This window comes from Canis aureus, chromosome 6 (assembly GCF_053574225.1).
Source record: "Canis aureus isolate CA01 chromosome 6, VMU_Caureus_v.1.0, whole genome shotgun sequence".
Taxonomy (NCBI): Eukaryota; Metazoa; Chordata; class Mammalia; order Carnivora; family Canidae; genus Canis; species Canis aureus.
The window spans coordinates 44,825,365-44,841,921 of record NC_135616.1 but is presented as its reverse complement, the minus strand read 5'-3'; the positions used below and the strand labels follow the sequence as shown (position 1 = coordinate 44,841,921).

General features: G+C 40.8%; 1 protein-coding gene and 1 non-coding gene across 3 annotated transcripts in view; both read left to right on the top strand.

Moving 5' to 3' along the window:
* KIF26B (kinesin family member 26B) overlaps window positions 1-16,557 on the top strand; it is a 439,262-nt gene that overhangs the window by 177,645 nt on the left and 245,060 nt on the right. The window lies entirely within an intron of this gene.
* On the top strand, window positions 9,320-9,392 carry TRNAK-CUU (transfer RNA lysine (anticodon CUU)). Its single transcript has one exon. It is a non-coding gene; the product is annotated as a tRNA-Lys (tRNA).

Below are 16,557 nucleotides of genomic sequence, written 5' to 3'. Positions count from 1 at the left end.
ATAAGATAAGTGATGAATAACCTCATCACCTTCACCTGTGTCGCTCTCTGATCCAGGGAGGAGAAAAACAGTTCAGCTGAAGAATCTATTTAAGTCAGTATTTTCATTCATTCAGTGTTTTGAGATGTCCACAGTGTGTGGGACGTCTGGAGCTGGGAAGTAAAAATGAGGAAAGATCCCTGAAGGGAGCTCCCTGAGCATGGCCCTCTGATGTGGGTCAGACTGGAGTCAGTGCCAGGGCAGAAGCGCAGACGCTGTGCTGTGGGAAAACAGAATGGAAGCCAGACACACATTCCATCCAGGTATCTGGAAAAATGCATTTTAATATCAGTTACTTAGCTGTCAATTACACAGACTGTTTGTAGCAGTTGTAATTCAGAAACAAATAGCAACTACCGTGTTATTGGATGAAGAAGAGGCTGCATTATCCAGTCTAGCTCTTGATTCCATCTCTAAAACTATCTTTCTGCTTCCTGTGAATGCGTGACATTAGCAGCAGGCAGGGCTGCCCTGACACCTCCCCAGAGTGTCACCGGCCATCGGTATGGACCCAAGCAGGATGATGGGCAGAATGGGAAGGTGCCAAGTCCACTTAACTCCTCATCTGCTTGCTGCTCACCCAGGAAATGTTATGGGTTCTGGGCTGCAGTTACCAACATTGGTATAATATGTATTAATATTCTTTTTTTAAAGATTTTATTTATTTATTCATGAGAGACACAGAGAGAAGCAGAGACACAGGCAGAGGGAAAAGCAGGCTCCTTGCAGGGAGCCCAATGCAAGACTCGATCCCAGGACTCTGGGATCACGACCTGAGCAAAAGGCAGATGCTCAACCACTGAGCCACCCAGGCATCCCTATGTACTAATATTCTTGAGGCCAGAATAGGCCATTTTGAAACCTTGAGTTAAAAGGTCCTCTGGTCACATGGCTCTCCTTCAGAAACTGAGCAGCAGATCTGTTCTCTCTTGACCTGGTGATTCTTTGGTGCCTCCCTCTGTGAGACTGGACAGGTTTTCAGGAGACACCTGGAGACTCTTGTAATTGAGGTCCATGGTAGGAACACTTCATTGTTCTTTGTGGTATAGAAAAACCAATTTCTAAGAAGATTTACATGATAACTTTCTTTCTGGATTGATACTTTCGGAAGGAGTAGAAAAGTATATAAAGTAACTCAAATTGAAATATATAGTTCCTTGAAAAATGCAACTAAAGAGACTATTAGAATCATGTGCTTCAACTTATTGAGGACAAGATAGGCTATTTTAAATGCCTAGTCACAGAAATTTCACAGTCTCGATTTACCCAGATTTGCTCCTTTGTTCCCCCTCTTTCTTTGCACATATGACTCTGTTAGCATTTGTTGCTGTGTTTGAAAATTGCTATGACACTGACCATGTTAATTAATCGAGTCCAGTGTATTTTGACCATAAGCAGATATGCGAGTGAATAGGAACTCCCCACTCCTTCCACATCCGTCTCTCTCCTTCCCTGGACAGAAGTGAACCTAAGTCATCTTGGAACAATAATACTAAAGTATACTTCATGAGGGAAGGGGATACCAGTCCTCCTTTTCCATACCTTCTTCACTGAGATCAATCTGGCCTTTATCTCCGGTTTGTTTAGAATCGTATTTCTATTAGGAATACCGCTCTGCATCTGTATATTCCAAGAGGGAAGATATCCTTCAAATAGATGGGTTGGTTCTGAACCCCGAGCCTGCCTGCAGAAAAGCCACTGTGAGGTTTGAAGTATGCTCACGTCCCCTGTATGCCTGTCTCTTTGGAGGGGACTCTGGAACACTGAGCGTTGGGAGAGGCAGTGGCCCTGGGGCCTGGAAGAGCCACCCTGTAAGTCAGGGTTATAGTCAGCAAGAAAGCTTATTCCATGGGCAGCCTGGGTGGCTCAGTGGTTTAGCGCTGCCTTCGGACCAGGATGTGAACATGGAGACCCGGAATCAAGCCCCACATCAGGCTCCCTGCGTGGAGCCTGCTTCTCCCTCTGCCTGTATCTCTGCCTCTCTCTCTGTGTCTCTCATGAATAAATAAATAAAATCTTTAAAAAAAAAAAAAAGAAACATTCCAGGGTATGTCATATTCCCTCTTAGAGGGAGAGGGAAGTTCTGTTTCTCTTATATTTAATGCTTAATAATTCAAGCATTCACCCTGTGTCCACTCTCAAAAAAGCTCGTCTTCATGTGCACATGTTTATATGTACATATGGCTATTCAGCTCTTCTGGCAGAACTGGAATAAATAACAATTTATCACTCTTTATTACTAGAATTGGCCAAGAAAGAGCTATAGCTTGTATTACATCAATATTAAAAATGAAATTACATTTCTAGCTCACTGTACATAACCATGTTTCTCCTTTGAAAGGAGTATTCTAGTCTCTTGAGTATTTAAAGCAATAAATTAAGTTTTGGAAGAAGGCTTCAGTTACTTAGAATGTTTAAATTTTTTTTAGAAATATTCATCTTTTATTAGTTTTTAAATCAAAGTTACACGTGCATGTAAGTTAGGGAGTTAAATCATTTGACAAGACTTGATGTGAAAAGCACCATTCTACCGAGAATACAGTGGGTGTTCCCTGCTTTCCAGAGTTCATTAATATTTATCTCCATATCATGCCATTCTTCTGTTGCTACTACTTGATTTATTTAGTTTTAGATTACTCTATTACAGTAATTCTCCAAGTGTACTCCATGGACCATTTGCTTCTCCAAGACCTTTTCACTGTCCACAAGTCCATGAGATCAAAAGTACTTTTATATAATAGTCCAACATTATTTGCCTCTTTTACTTGGGTTGATATTTGCTGTGGTGGGTTAAACTGCTGGCATGTTTGCATGAATCAATCAAGGCAAGTGGCACCAGACCCTACTAGTCATTGTGTTCTCTGTCATCACACATTTGGAATGTTTTTTAAAATACATTTCCACTTAAGAATGTGCTTGATGGAACAATAAAAACTATTAATTTAGTTAAATCTAAAAATGTGCGTCAAAACGTGAGGTCCTTGAGTGCCATGTGATGTTGCCTCAAGGAGAAGCATGTGTGCCATTGTCTGAGTTGGAAACTCCTGGTCTCCCCCGTACCCGCCCCTCATGGAATACATTGTCACTTGAAAAAATGACTGACAGACAAGCCATGTTTATTCAGACTTGAGTATTTTGTAGACATTTGCTCTAAGTGAATATAAGAGCTGACAGGGTTGATTTGCCAGTGATAAAACTTGAGCTTGCCATTGGAGATTCCCATTTTGGAAAACTTGATTCTGCGACCATGAACCTGAAAGCCTCCCAACACTTAGAGACATATTGCGGACACACAACATCACACTAGTGTCAGGGGTGTAACTTAGTGATTCAGTATCTCTGCATAGGGAGTATAGCTCCCACCTGTCACCACCATACGATGTCACTACAATACCATTGACCATGTACCTTTCATCCCATTACTTTTTTTGCTCCATAACTGGAATCCTGTATGTCCCACTCCTCTTCACACATTTTGGCCATCCTCTCACCATCAGTTTGTTCTCTGTATTTATGTGTCTGTTTCTGCTTTTGTTTGGGTTTTTAGATTCTACATATAAGTGAAATCACATGGTACTTGTCTTTCTGTGTCGGACCTATTTCACTGAGCACATTGAGCATGATACTCTCTGGGTCCATCCCTGTTGTTGCAAAGGGAAGATCTAATTCTTTTTTATGATTGAGTAATATTCCTGTGTGTGTGTGTGTGTATATACCACATCTTTATCCAATCATTGATCCGTGACTTAAAGACTTCCTGATAAGATTAGCGAGGATATTAACAAATGTGATTTTTTTTTTATATTGTGTAATGGAATATATCAACATCTGGAAGACATGTATAATTCAGTAAATAAATATTTTCCAGTGATCTGTGCATTCTTACAGAATCTTGTAATGTCATATCTATTCAAAATGCAAGATAGCCTAATGGATTTTAGTACAACAATGTACTGAAAATTCATTAACATACCTTGAGATTGCTCATTTCAGTGAATCTTTAAGAAACCTCCGCTTGCCAATTTTTAGTATAGTATCAAAGAAGAATGTCCCCAATTATCTTAAAATGCTATTAAAATAGTCCTCCATTTACCAACTACATATCTGTATGAGGATAGATTTTCTCTATATAGTCAACAGAAACAACATAATCAGATATAAGCCACGTAACTAAAACAACATATGCCAGGCATAAAAGCAATTTGTGAAAATGTAAAATAGTGTCAATCTTCTCATTAAATTTTATGTTTGGGGAAATAGATATATTTCATAAGATATTTATACCAACATTTAATGGGCTCCTTGTTATTTTAAAATAAATAAATATATACTTTAAGTTTTAGTTTAATTTCTAAAACGGTAAATATCTATAGATTTAAGAGGGAGGTATGGATTAGGAGGATCTAGGAAAAAATTCTTGAGTAAGATGTGATGATCATAGAGCTAATATTTTTTGAACATTTTTGAGGGCAGAGTTACAGAACACAGGAGAGTTTGGGTTGAATTAGTGATAAAGACCCAGTATGCTAAGCAAATTGAAAAACAGAAGTATCACAAAACAAAGGAAAAGTTCTGTGAGGTCCTTGGTAATTTTAAGATTGTAAAAGGTTCCTGAAACTTGACAGGTTTGAGAATTATTTACCTATCACCTGACCACTGAGGAATAAGAACATCTAATTCTTTCTGACTACCACCCAACCCCCAACCCCCACAGCATATATGCTCACCTGTCTTTTCATAGCTCTAATAATTTGCTGAATTTTGGTTTGATCAATATCCAGTATTATTATGACAGCCTAAATATTATCTAAAGGTATTGCTGTGACTATGTAAGGGCTAATTTGCAACTTAGCCATGTGGCTCAGGTTACTTTCTCCATAAGTGTGCAAAGGAGGGGGCACTGGGAGGCTCAGTGGTTGGGCAGCTGCCTTTGGCTCAGGTCATGATCCTGGGACCCTGGGATTGAGTCCCACATCGGGATCCTCACGGGGAACCTGCTTCTCCCTCTGCCTGTGTCTCTGCCTCTCTCTCTGTGTCTCTCATGAATAAATAAAAAATTTTTTTAAAAAAGTGCGCAAAGAAGGTGCATTTTTGATACTTTGGATCTGAAATAGCTCTATTCTTTCTTGACACTTGGTTAATACTTTTTGGCTGGGTAACAAAGGTGCAGGTTGGAAGTCATCATCCCTTAGATTTTTAAAGGTATTTCTTTAGTGACATTTTAGCTTACAGTGCTGTTATAGAAAAGTCTGAATCTTGGTCATTTACATGAAATATTCCTGGTCTCTCTCTCGAGATGTCCTTGATCACCAGTGCTTTGAAATTTCCCTCGGATCTAATATTGGCTTATCGTGGGCCTTCAGTCTTCATGTTGGCCCATCCCAGGGAATGTTCTTTAGTTATTTCTTTGACATTCCTGCCCTCCATTTTCTTTGTTCTTTTTTTTTTTTTTAGTTTATTTTTGCTTTTCTATTTGCCTTTTTAAAAAAAAATTTGTGTATTTTCTGGCAGGTTTCTTCAATTTCATCTTTGAACTATTTTATTAAGGTTTTTATTTTCACTATCATGTTTTTAATTTCCAACAACTTCTTTCTGTTGTCGTTAATTGTTCTTTTTTGAAATCTATTTTCTTAATGATGTCCTGTTCTTGTTTTATGGATGCCGTATTTTCTTTCATCTCTCTGAGATGAAAGTGGGTTGTGTTCTGTTTTTAGTTTTATTTTCCCTGCATATCTCTCCTTGAGATATTCCCCCTCTTTTGTGGCTTTGTTTTTATAATTTATTTATTTATTTACTTATTTATTTATTTGTTTGAGAGAGAGAGAGCACGAGCAGCAGGGGCAGAGGGAGAAAGTGAATCCCAAGCAGACTCCTCACTGAGTGCAGAGCCCAATGCAGAGCTTGATCCCACAACCCTGAGACCATGACCTGAGCCAAAATCAAGAGTCAGATGCCCAACCAACTGAGCCACCCATGCACCCCTCCTCCTCTTTTGTATTAAATGCTTTCCTCAAATACTGGGTGATCCTTCACGGACAGATCATAATGAATAAGGCACAAAATATCTGGATGGAGAAGCATGGGAGGAGATGGTTGAGTACAGTCTTACCTATATTGTAACCTGAAGGGGCCATTTCTAAAAATTTCTTTAGTTCTTTTCTTTGGAGCTGTTCAGATCCCCAGGAAAGAGTCTTCTAGACTGGTATGAATTTGGCTGCCAGTTTTCTGGGAGCTGGGAGGAAGAAGAGAAGAGAGGTCTCAAATTCAATGTGTAAACTTCAGCTTACTTTCTCCTTTCTCAGTTCCCTATTCCTAGCGGTGCTTGGCAGGTTCTAGTCTGGAGACCCTGGGTGTTACCATGTCAGAGCATATGCTGCTAGCCCCTGCCAAGGTAGGCAGGTGCAGTCACCTGGATGAGAGGTAGAGTTCCAGGGCTCTAACTCCTTCATAAACTGCATTTCAGCCAATTTCCTTGACATAGCTCCACTTAGTGTATATGGTACCATCTAGTTTTAAGCCTTCTAGGGGGTTTTGAAGTATAAACTGAAGTATAAACTATTTACAGCTTTGCCCAACTTTTAGTTTGAGACTCATCTTCTGTCTACTAATAAGTAAGTTACCACTCACCCATCTTAGTTCCAGCTTCCAGAATTGTATTACATTTGCTTCCTCTCTCATTTTCTGTGGCCTTGTGAGTTTATGCTTTGTAAAGACCCTGCATTGTCATTTCATTCGGATTTCAGTGAAGCACAGTGCTAAACATATGTGTTTAACCTATCATCCATTACCAGAAATACTTTAAAGGTTTAAAATACTTTAAAGGAATAAAAAACAGGGATACCTGTGTGGCTCAGCCAGTTAAACATCTGATTCTTGATTTGGGCTCAGATCATGATCTCAGGGCCTGGGCTAGAGCCCCTTGTTGGTCTCTGTGCTCCATGGGGAGTCTGCTTGAGATTCTTTCCCTCTTCCTCTCCCTCTGTCCCACCCTCTCTAAAAAAAAAAGGCATAAAAATTCCTTTAAGGTCTTTTCTTAGTAGGTGAAATGGCTAATAGTAGGAAGCATCCATTTAGTCCCTACTACTTCTTGAACACGTTTTTTTTTTTAAATTTACTCATATCTGAAATATTATAGACCTAAAAGCAAAGTTAGTAGCTTGATTTTGGTTCCAGCATTGAGCAATCATAATGTTATTAGGTTCAGACTCAGATACATCTGGGCTCATATATAAACTGAAGCTAGGTCACTGTTGGAGTGTCTTAAGGATGCTCTGGCTTCCCAGGATGGAATTTCTAGCATCTTGATTTACTTGACCCATATAGTCCATTATTTTCATTCCTTTCCTTTTCCAGAAACATCCCATATTATGAAAAAATTTAAAAGATCAGTGAGGTGGTTGTGGATGGGACACAGGACAAGGAAAATGTGGAACTTCCTCATTCACCGAGGAGCCAGCCAGGAGCCAAGACTTCCCTTGCTCTGGACCCGTAGTGTGATAGAGCCCATAACCAGGTCATGAGGGAAAGTTTGCAACTTGCAAATTGGCAATGCTACAAATCATGGTGTTTTTTCCTAGAAAGCTGGTTTTTGTTTTTCTTATTTATTTATTTATTTACTTATTTGGGACAAAGAGAGAGAGAGGCAAAGACATAGGCAAAGGGAAAATCAGGCTCCCCCCTGGGGAGCCTGATGCCAGACTTGATCCAGGAACCTGGGATCACAACCTGAGCCAAAGGCAGACGCTCAACCACTGAGCCACCCAGGTGCCCCAGAAAACTGATTTTTAAGTCCGTATTAGCACACCATGCGCAGGCCTGACTTTACTCTGAGGGCAGCCACATGAATTGTCAACACATCATAATGACATCACTATATTTATATTATGTCACATCGTTTGTACTCATTACAATGTGGCCCCCGGAAGCCAGGTGAGAAGCACAAAATTTGGAACTTGAAGGCCCGACATTCAGGCTCTTCTGTGGCTTTTCTGAGCCCCAGCTTTGGTTACTGAATCTGTAAACAGAAGAAACAGTTTCTACCCAGCAGGATTAATGTAAAATTTACCAACTATGCCAGGCTGTCCTCCCAGACCTATGTCCAGAAGAAAGCCCTGGCCTTGTGGGTAGGTACATCTGTGGCTTCTTTCTGTGTTGTGCCAGGGTTGTGACACCTTTGATTAGGTGCCTTATTTTTAGAACAAAAATCTAATTCTACTTGTTGTTTATCTGGTCTCCAAAATTTATGAGGCCACTTAATCAAGAATATAAGATCGGGGCACTTCAGACTCTCATAAGAGAGTGTGATCTCAAATGTTCCTCTCTCCAGCACCCCAAATTCCAGAAGAAGGGAAGTCTGATTAAGGGTCAGTAATTAAAAATACAACTAACAAATTAACCAGCTATATTCTGAGTTATATCCTGAAGAAGGTTTAACACATTTGGACCAAATCAACCTATTCTTTTTCATAACTCACCATCCACTTTGAATGGTGTCTTGATCTTCTGCCTTCAAGCATTCATCAGAAATTATTATAAGAAACTAGTATTCTCATCTTGCTTCAGCATTTGTTAAGAATTTTGAGTACAGATACTAACTATCCATTACATGGCTCAATTTCCCAACTTTTACAAGGTCTTACACAGCAAGTAACCTTGTCTCTGCTGAAGAATTGGTCTGTTTCATCCTTTTTTAAAAATATTTTATTTATTTATTCATAGAGACACAGAGAGAGAGACACAGGCAGAGGGAGAAGCAGGCTCCATGCAGGGAGCTTGATGTGGGACTTGATCCCAGGACCCGAGGATCATACCCTGAGCCGAAGGTAGACACAGCCACTGAGCCACCCAAGCATCATCCTCTTAATAAGGCCTGTGAAACTCATAATGTTTCCCCATTCAACTTTGTGCCAGGAACATCAAAATCAAGTTTTTTGTTTTGTTTTGTTTTTTAGAATAAGGTTTTAAAATCAATCTTAAGAACCGTGTAAACTTTTTTTTTTAGCATGTTAGGTCTCTCCTCTCTACCCTGTTTTCCATGTGATCATTTCTATCTTACTAATTTTATTGTATTTTCTTTTTTAAAAAAAATATTTATTAGAGAGAGAGAGAGCATGAATGGGGTGAGGAGCAGAGGGAGAAGCAGACTTCCTGCTGAGCAGGGAGCCCCATGTGGGGCTTGAACTCATGACCCTGAGATCATGACCTGAGCTGAAGGCAGACACTTTACCGACTGAGCCACCTAGGTGCCCCATCATTTTTTTTCAATGACAAATCCTGGAGTGCCTGGCTGGCTCAGTCGGTAGAGCATGTGGCTCTTGATCTCAGGGTCATGAGTTCAAGCCCCATGTTGGGCATGGAGCCTAACTAAAAAAAAAAAAAAAAAAAAAAAGACAAATCTTTTTGGAAATGAATGAATGAATGGGTGAGCAAGTGAATTATGAATGAGTAAAGGAAGGTCAGTGATTTGGAGCTGGATGAGAGAAGAAAGGAGAACATGAAGGTGTCTTCAAACACTTGAAATGCTATGTTTTGGAAGACACAGTGGTTATGGCTTTAATTGCTCCTGGGGATAGAATAAGAACCAAGATGTAGGGGCGCCTGGGTGGCTCAGTTGGTTAGGCATCTGCCTTTGGCTCAGGCCATGATCTCAGGGTCCTAGGATTGATTCCTGAGTCCGGCTCCCACTCAGCAGAGAGTCTGCTGCTCCCTCTACTTCTGCTCCTCCTGCTTCTGCTCCTCTCTCTCTGTCTCTCTTTTTCTCAAATAAATAAATACAATCTTAAAAAAAAAAATAGCCAAGATGTAGACTGTCCATTAGCGGTCTTGAACATTCCCAAGCTATTTCTCATGTGCCTGCTTTCCGTGCTCTATAGAAGAGGCTCATTAAAGACCAGTTCCCTATTCTCCAGTTCTTCCATTTTAGGCAAACAGATCCAGCTGACTGCACAAGAGAACTCTAAGAGTTATCCAATCATGGGATGGACTGCTTTGCAAAGTAGGGAGCTTCCTGTCTCTGGAGGATCCCAAGAAGTGGCTAAATGACAAGGACCCTGAAAAGTACTCTGCATCAGGAGAGAGGGTGTATTTGTTGACGTCTAAGTCTTGGCCCCTGCTGTGCTTTCATGATTGTCAGTTATTTGGAGGTTTTGGTGCTAAACTGAATGATTAGGTGTTTTGGGTGGTTTTTTTTTTTAAAGAATTTTTTTACATTTATTTGAGAGAGAGGACAGAGAGCACTAACAGTGGGGAGTAGCAGAGAGAGAGGGAGAAGCAGACTGAGATTATGACCTGAGCAGGAGGCAGACACTCAACAACTGAGCCCCACAGGCACCCCAGATTAGGTAGTTTCAAAGTAAGTGGGCGATCTGGAGGTGGGGAGGGGGAAGGCAGTAAAAATGCCTTCACAAACCAGTTCCTTTGCTCTGTGACCCAGGCAGGTCCCATCAGTAGCTTGACCCTCCATAATCCGGATTTGCAGGTGGTGGTGGTGTGGGCTAGCCAGGGTTCCAGGGAGCCTGTGGCTCTCTGCACATGGAGAGTCTCCTGAGCCACTGCAAGGATTGTTGCCAGAGACTCCCCCTGTGTCTGTCCCTGTGGAAGTGAGGGCAGGAGACAGGCACCTGAACTGATGTTGAGACCCACCATCCAAAGCCCATGTTTCTCTCTGTGGAGGAGCCACAAGGGACTCAGGCTCACAGGGAAGCCAGGGCTGGCTGTTGTGAACCACCCATCAGCCGATGTGAACCTGGTTACCACGTGGCATCTTAGACAGTGACATTCAGAGGCTTGCTGTGGAAGGCAGGTAGACAAAACAAGGCATGGCCCCATGTAAATTCCTAAAGGGAAAATTTGACTCAAAATAATTTTTTCCCCACCTTGTTTATTCGCTTTTAAGTGAATTAGAATTTTTTAAAAATAACTTTTAATACAGAACGTTGCAAGAATAAAAATAGTACAGAGGACACCACATTCCTTGTCTCTAGATTAACAGTTGCTCTCTAGTTTTCCCCCTGAATCATTGAGAGTAAGGCACATACACCAGAAGCCTTGGTACCAGAATACTTCCATGAGTATTCCCTAGGAAATGGGATATTCTTCTGTATAGCCAGAGTCCAGTTATCAGGTTCAGTGGGATTAACATTGATAAGTAACTTTATCCAATCAACAATTGGTCTTTCAGTTTCTTTCAACTCACCCAGTAATGTCCTTTATAACATGGTTTCCCTTCTCTGGGGCAGGGTTCAGACCAGGATGAGGTTGCAATTCATTTTCATGTCTCTTTTTGAAGATCTTTTAACAGTTACATTATTAGTTAATGGTCTCCTTAGTGCCTTCTTCAAAATCTTTAGATAAAAACACTTCTAGTCGAGTATCACCATCCTGTTGTTCACTTGAAAGCCAAGGCTAGATTCTCTGGAATCCAAGCCCACTCTGATACCATAGAAAAGGTTTTCACATGTGAGGTGGAAGGGATGGGAGCAAGGAATTTTGCGAGTGTATTTTATGCACGGTTGACTTTCCTTTATTTGATTGGAACACACAAAAACAGATCGGAAACGGCGAGATCATTCTCAAATTCCCCTGTTGTCAGTCTGACTTATTGCCAAGAAGTTTCTACTTTGTCCTTGGGGAGGAAGAAGATCATTTTGAGATTCTGTTTTATCTTGAGACAACACACTGTTATGAATCTAGAAACAGATAAAAAAAAATACCTTTACATTAACTCAGAGTCCTTATCTCAGCACTTCCATGTAATTTATGAATCAACAGCAACAACACATATGATAATTAAGCATTTCTATGCGTGCAGTGCTTTGGTTAGCTCAGGAAAGGGTATATTCAGCAATTCTGGTCTCTGCCCTCCAGAACAACTTGCTTAACATGCATCAATATGCATTATTAAGTGTTATAACACATCAAGTAAAAAATATGCCCAACACTTGCAAGACATAACACAGACTTAGAATTATTGGGGTAATTTGTCTGATGGCAACATTTAATCAGAGAGAGACTGAATAATTCACCAAAGCTTACTTTAAAGAATCAGAGCTACAATGCTGACCTTTTGGTGTAATCTCTCACTTTCAAAATACTCTATCTGGATGTCTTCTTTAGTATCTGAAAAACAAGAGGGAAGGTGGAAGAATAATAGAAGATACATTTTTTTAAGTTTACAGAAGTCTGGAATAGCTTCTTTGAAAAAAAAAAGTTAAATGAAAAAACTTTGGCTTCTTGTTTTCCAAAGCATCTGTAAGAGGCTACAGGGAATAAAACACTAATTTGAAAAGATATATGCACAGTTATGTTTATTGCAGCATTATTCACAATAGCCAAGACATGGAAGCAGCCCAAGTGTCCACTGACAGATGAATGGGTAAAGAAGATGTGGTATATATACACAATAGAATATATCTCAGCCATAAAAAAGAATGAGGTCTTGCCATTTGTAGAAGCATGAAAGAACCTAGAGGGTATGATGCAAAGTGAAATAAATCAGAGAAAGACAAATAAATTATTTTGCTTATATGTGGAATCTAAACAAACAGGAACCGACCTATAAGTACAGAGAACAAACTGGTGATTGCCAGAGGGCAAGGGGCTAGTGGGGGGTTGGGAGGTGCAGGCTTCCACCTACAGAATGAGTAAGTCATGAAAATAAAAGGCACAGCACAGAATATAGCCAATGGTATTAGAGTGGTGATGGATGATAGCTACATTTGCAGTGGGCATGGTATATTATATAGTCTTATTGGATAACTATGCTGTACACTTGAAACTAATGTAACATTGGATGTCAACTATACTTCAATAATACATTTTTAAAATAGGGGCACCTTGATGACTCAGTCGGTTGGGCACCTGCCTTCGGCTCAGGTCATGATCTCAGGGTCCTGGGATTGAGCCCTGAGTTGGGCTCCCTACTCAGCAGGGAGTCTGCTTCTCCCTCTGCCCTCCCCCCTGCTTGTGTGTGATCTCTCTCTCTCTCTTTCTCTCTCAAATAAACAAATATCTTTAATAAAAAATTTTTTTAAATAGAAGTTAGTTTTAAAGAAGAGGCTGCAGGGACTCTGAAGCGTGGCAGAGGGTCAGATTGATAATGCTTTGTATCTTACTCCTCATCGCTCTTAAACGTAGGCTCTTTATGGGTGCCATAAGGATATTCTTTTTACCTAGTTCACTTTATAAACTTTGCCTATTTTACTAAGAGTTATAAACAGGAAAAAAATGGACTTTAAAAGTTGCATGTAATTTTAATTTTTTCTATGTTTATTGTATGTAGATTCATAATTGTAACCTGGGGGAAATGTGTTCATCGGGTCCAAAGCAATCACATAAATAATGAGATTTCTTTGAAGTTGTCTTTTCCTTGACTAGTGGAGGATTCTGTAGATCCTTGCTAATCAATATGGTAGCCATCGGCTGTATGTGACTATTGAGGATTTGGGAGATGGTTAGTCTGAACTGAATTGTGGTATAAGTAAAATGCACATTACCTCTTTAGGACTTAGTACATGAAAAGAAAACATAAAATATCTCATTAGTAAAGGCCTTTTTAGATTAAATATATGTTGAAATGATAGTATTTTGGATACAGTGAGTTAATAAGTTAAATAAAATATTTAAATTAAATTCACCTGTTTCTTTGCATGTTTTTAATGTGGCTGTCATAATATTTCTATTGGACAGTTCCCATCTGGAGGGAAGGAAAATAGAGAGCTAAAAACCCAACTCATTTCTTGTACTTCAGAGTACATTGCTGAAGGGAAAGCTAAATATCCAGTGATCCCAATTTTTGGGTTACATTTGGATTTCATTAAAGCTTCTTTAGTTAAATCTACTGTAAACCTGCCCCAAGGTCCCAGGTGGGAAGAGAATTGGATCTTTTTGTTTGCTTAAAAGAATTCTAAGAAAATCCTGAATTCATTTCAAAAGCGATTCACTTTTAAAAGCTCTGTTAAAAAGCTTTCCATTTACTGAGGTTGGAAGTATGATTAACATTGAGTTCTTAAGAGGCTAAGTAATCGGGAAAATTATCCAGAAACTTCTGAGAGGACTTTCCCTGGTCTCGAGCAGAGGCATCTGGGGGGGACTTAAGGACCATTAGTAGCCTCAGATCAGCCATATGCTCCTGTGTTCACACCTTCCCTCCAATAAACGAAAACATCGGGAAAGATAAAATATTTATTCCTAAGTGTCTATAACTGAATTTATGGATCTAACTTGCTGGATATTATTGCCTGTGCAAACCCATGCAACTGTGCACGTAAAGCATGTTTTTATTAGTTCCTACATAAAATTTTTATGGTAATGGCAAACAAAGGACCAATTTAGTTTAGCTGAGTTTGTTATTATTCCAGCTTCGAATAGATAAGCGGCAGTGCAAATAACAGGGTCAACGGGGAAGAGGTTTCGGGTCTCTCAGGGCCAGGGCTCCTGGCCCACTGGCTAGCAGTGGTACCAGGGCTGCCTGCTGAGAAGCCCCAGGAAAGCCTGGCCAGAACAGAGTGGCATGAGGCTGGTGGGGGCTGCCAGCAGATCTGCTATGGAGCGGTGACACTCCCAATCAGTAACCACGGAGTATTCAAATTTAGTTTCTGAAAAGGCCTGCATAGATGCTTTTGAAAGAACTCCCACATACTGTATTTCAGCTGGAGACTTGCAGAGAGAAAGGGTTCAAGTGGCTTATTGTGGGTCATCTCCCACTCTGGGATTTAAACAAAGCACAAACAGAACAAAGTTCCTTTAAACTGGGTGCCTTCATCTGAGTCCCTCCTGTCTGTGGTTTGGCAGGCTGGCTGGATGGAGAGCAAGCCCACGCCTCTCATTCCCACCACTGCCTTTTCATGTTTGACCCTTGAGATCTGGCGAATGATCCCCACAGTGGCCTAGAGTGGAGGCAAGTGTTTCTAGAATTTGAAGATAAAGCATCTTTCTTAAATCCTGCCTTTTCCTTCCCTATGACTAGTTAATAATTGAGAGTAAGTCTGTAATCTACAGTGAGTATGATTCCTGGACCACAATCTAGGAGACAGGATGTGACACATATCGACCTACTGAGGACAGTAGCAAGAAATATTCTGAATTGTGTGGGGCTGCGAAATGCAAGACTATGATCACGAATGTGCAGTGCTGGAGACAGTCTTAGAACTCAGCTGCCGTGAGCAGGCAGGGAATATGTCGGGTTCACTCTGGGCTAAGTTCTGTCTGGGACGTTAATGAAGTTACCACTAATGATCTGAGGGCTGGAGTGGTCCTGATTCTAGGTGGTGGAAGTACTTTCACATTAGGACACTCATGTTGCTTCATCTCCTCCCCCAGTGGATCTGCACTGGAGCCGTTCCAGAAAGCAGGCGACTTTGGTTGTCCTGACAAGTGTCTCTAGGAGCAAGGAGCATCTATAACTCCCAGCAGCCCCCTTTTGGCATGTGCTCCTTTTAGGACTGTTCTAATCTGAGGTTCTTTGTACTACATATTTCCTCCGTGGACCTGTTTATTGATTCTCACATGTGCCTTGTGCATTCTGTAAGTTGTTTTTTGGCATTGTTTCTCAAAGACACTGCTTGAGCAGGGTGTGTGTGTGTGTGTGTGTGTGTGTGTGTGTGTGTACCCATGCATGCACACATGCCCACACATGCATACACTCACATTTGTGTTTACTTTGGTCTCATCTTAGGCTCTGAGAGGAAAACAGTGTACTAAATCAGGCTAACCATGAAATGCTTATGTGTTGTTTTGCTCTTCTTGCCCATGTTTTATGAACCTGCTGGTGGTTAGCCCCATGGAGAGTCACATAGCAGAGTTTCCATACTTATGCCAAGAGGGAGGAGCAGTAAAGTAACTCCAAGGGCAAGCTTTATCTCCTGCCTTTGTGGAAAAGACCTTCCAGAATGGCTGTGTTGCTGTCCATGCTAACAAAGGGGTAACACAATTTCTAAGTAGTCTCGATTTGTGGTGAAAATTATAGCTGTGGGCCACCAGCTTCTTTCTGAGATGGCCTGTCTGATTCCCTGCTCTGGACCTGAGACTCTGGGTGTGTTTGTATGAAGCCTTGCAGACTTCCAATGACTTTGTGTGAAGGGCAGAGTCAGGGTCTAGGGAGTTGAGGAAAGACGACAGATGGACTTAGCTGAGATGTGGATGTCGTCGCCTTCTCTCAAGAGGTTGTTAAGAGAATCACTCAATTTGGGGGGAATTGTGGTGAGACAATTTGTTAATACAGCTTAGAGTCTTTTAACTCAGGATGGGATGAATAGCTTTTCAAGTGTGTATGAAAGACAAGAATCCCCAAAGATCGGTTCCATTTTAAATAGCAGACTCCAGGGACTCAAGGTTTGTAACGAAAGGGCAGATATGAAAGAGATGAACTCTCAGGTCTGACTCTTTTCAAGAATAAAGCACACTGGCTGGGATCCCTGAGGTGCCAGGGTCTGCCAATCTTGCTGGCTCTGGTTTGTTAGCTAGGGGAATCTAGTGAGATATGCTCACAATAAGTTAGTTGGTATTGACTTTGCTGGGCCT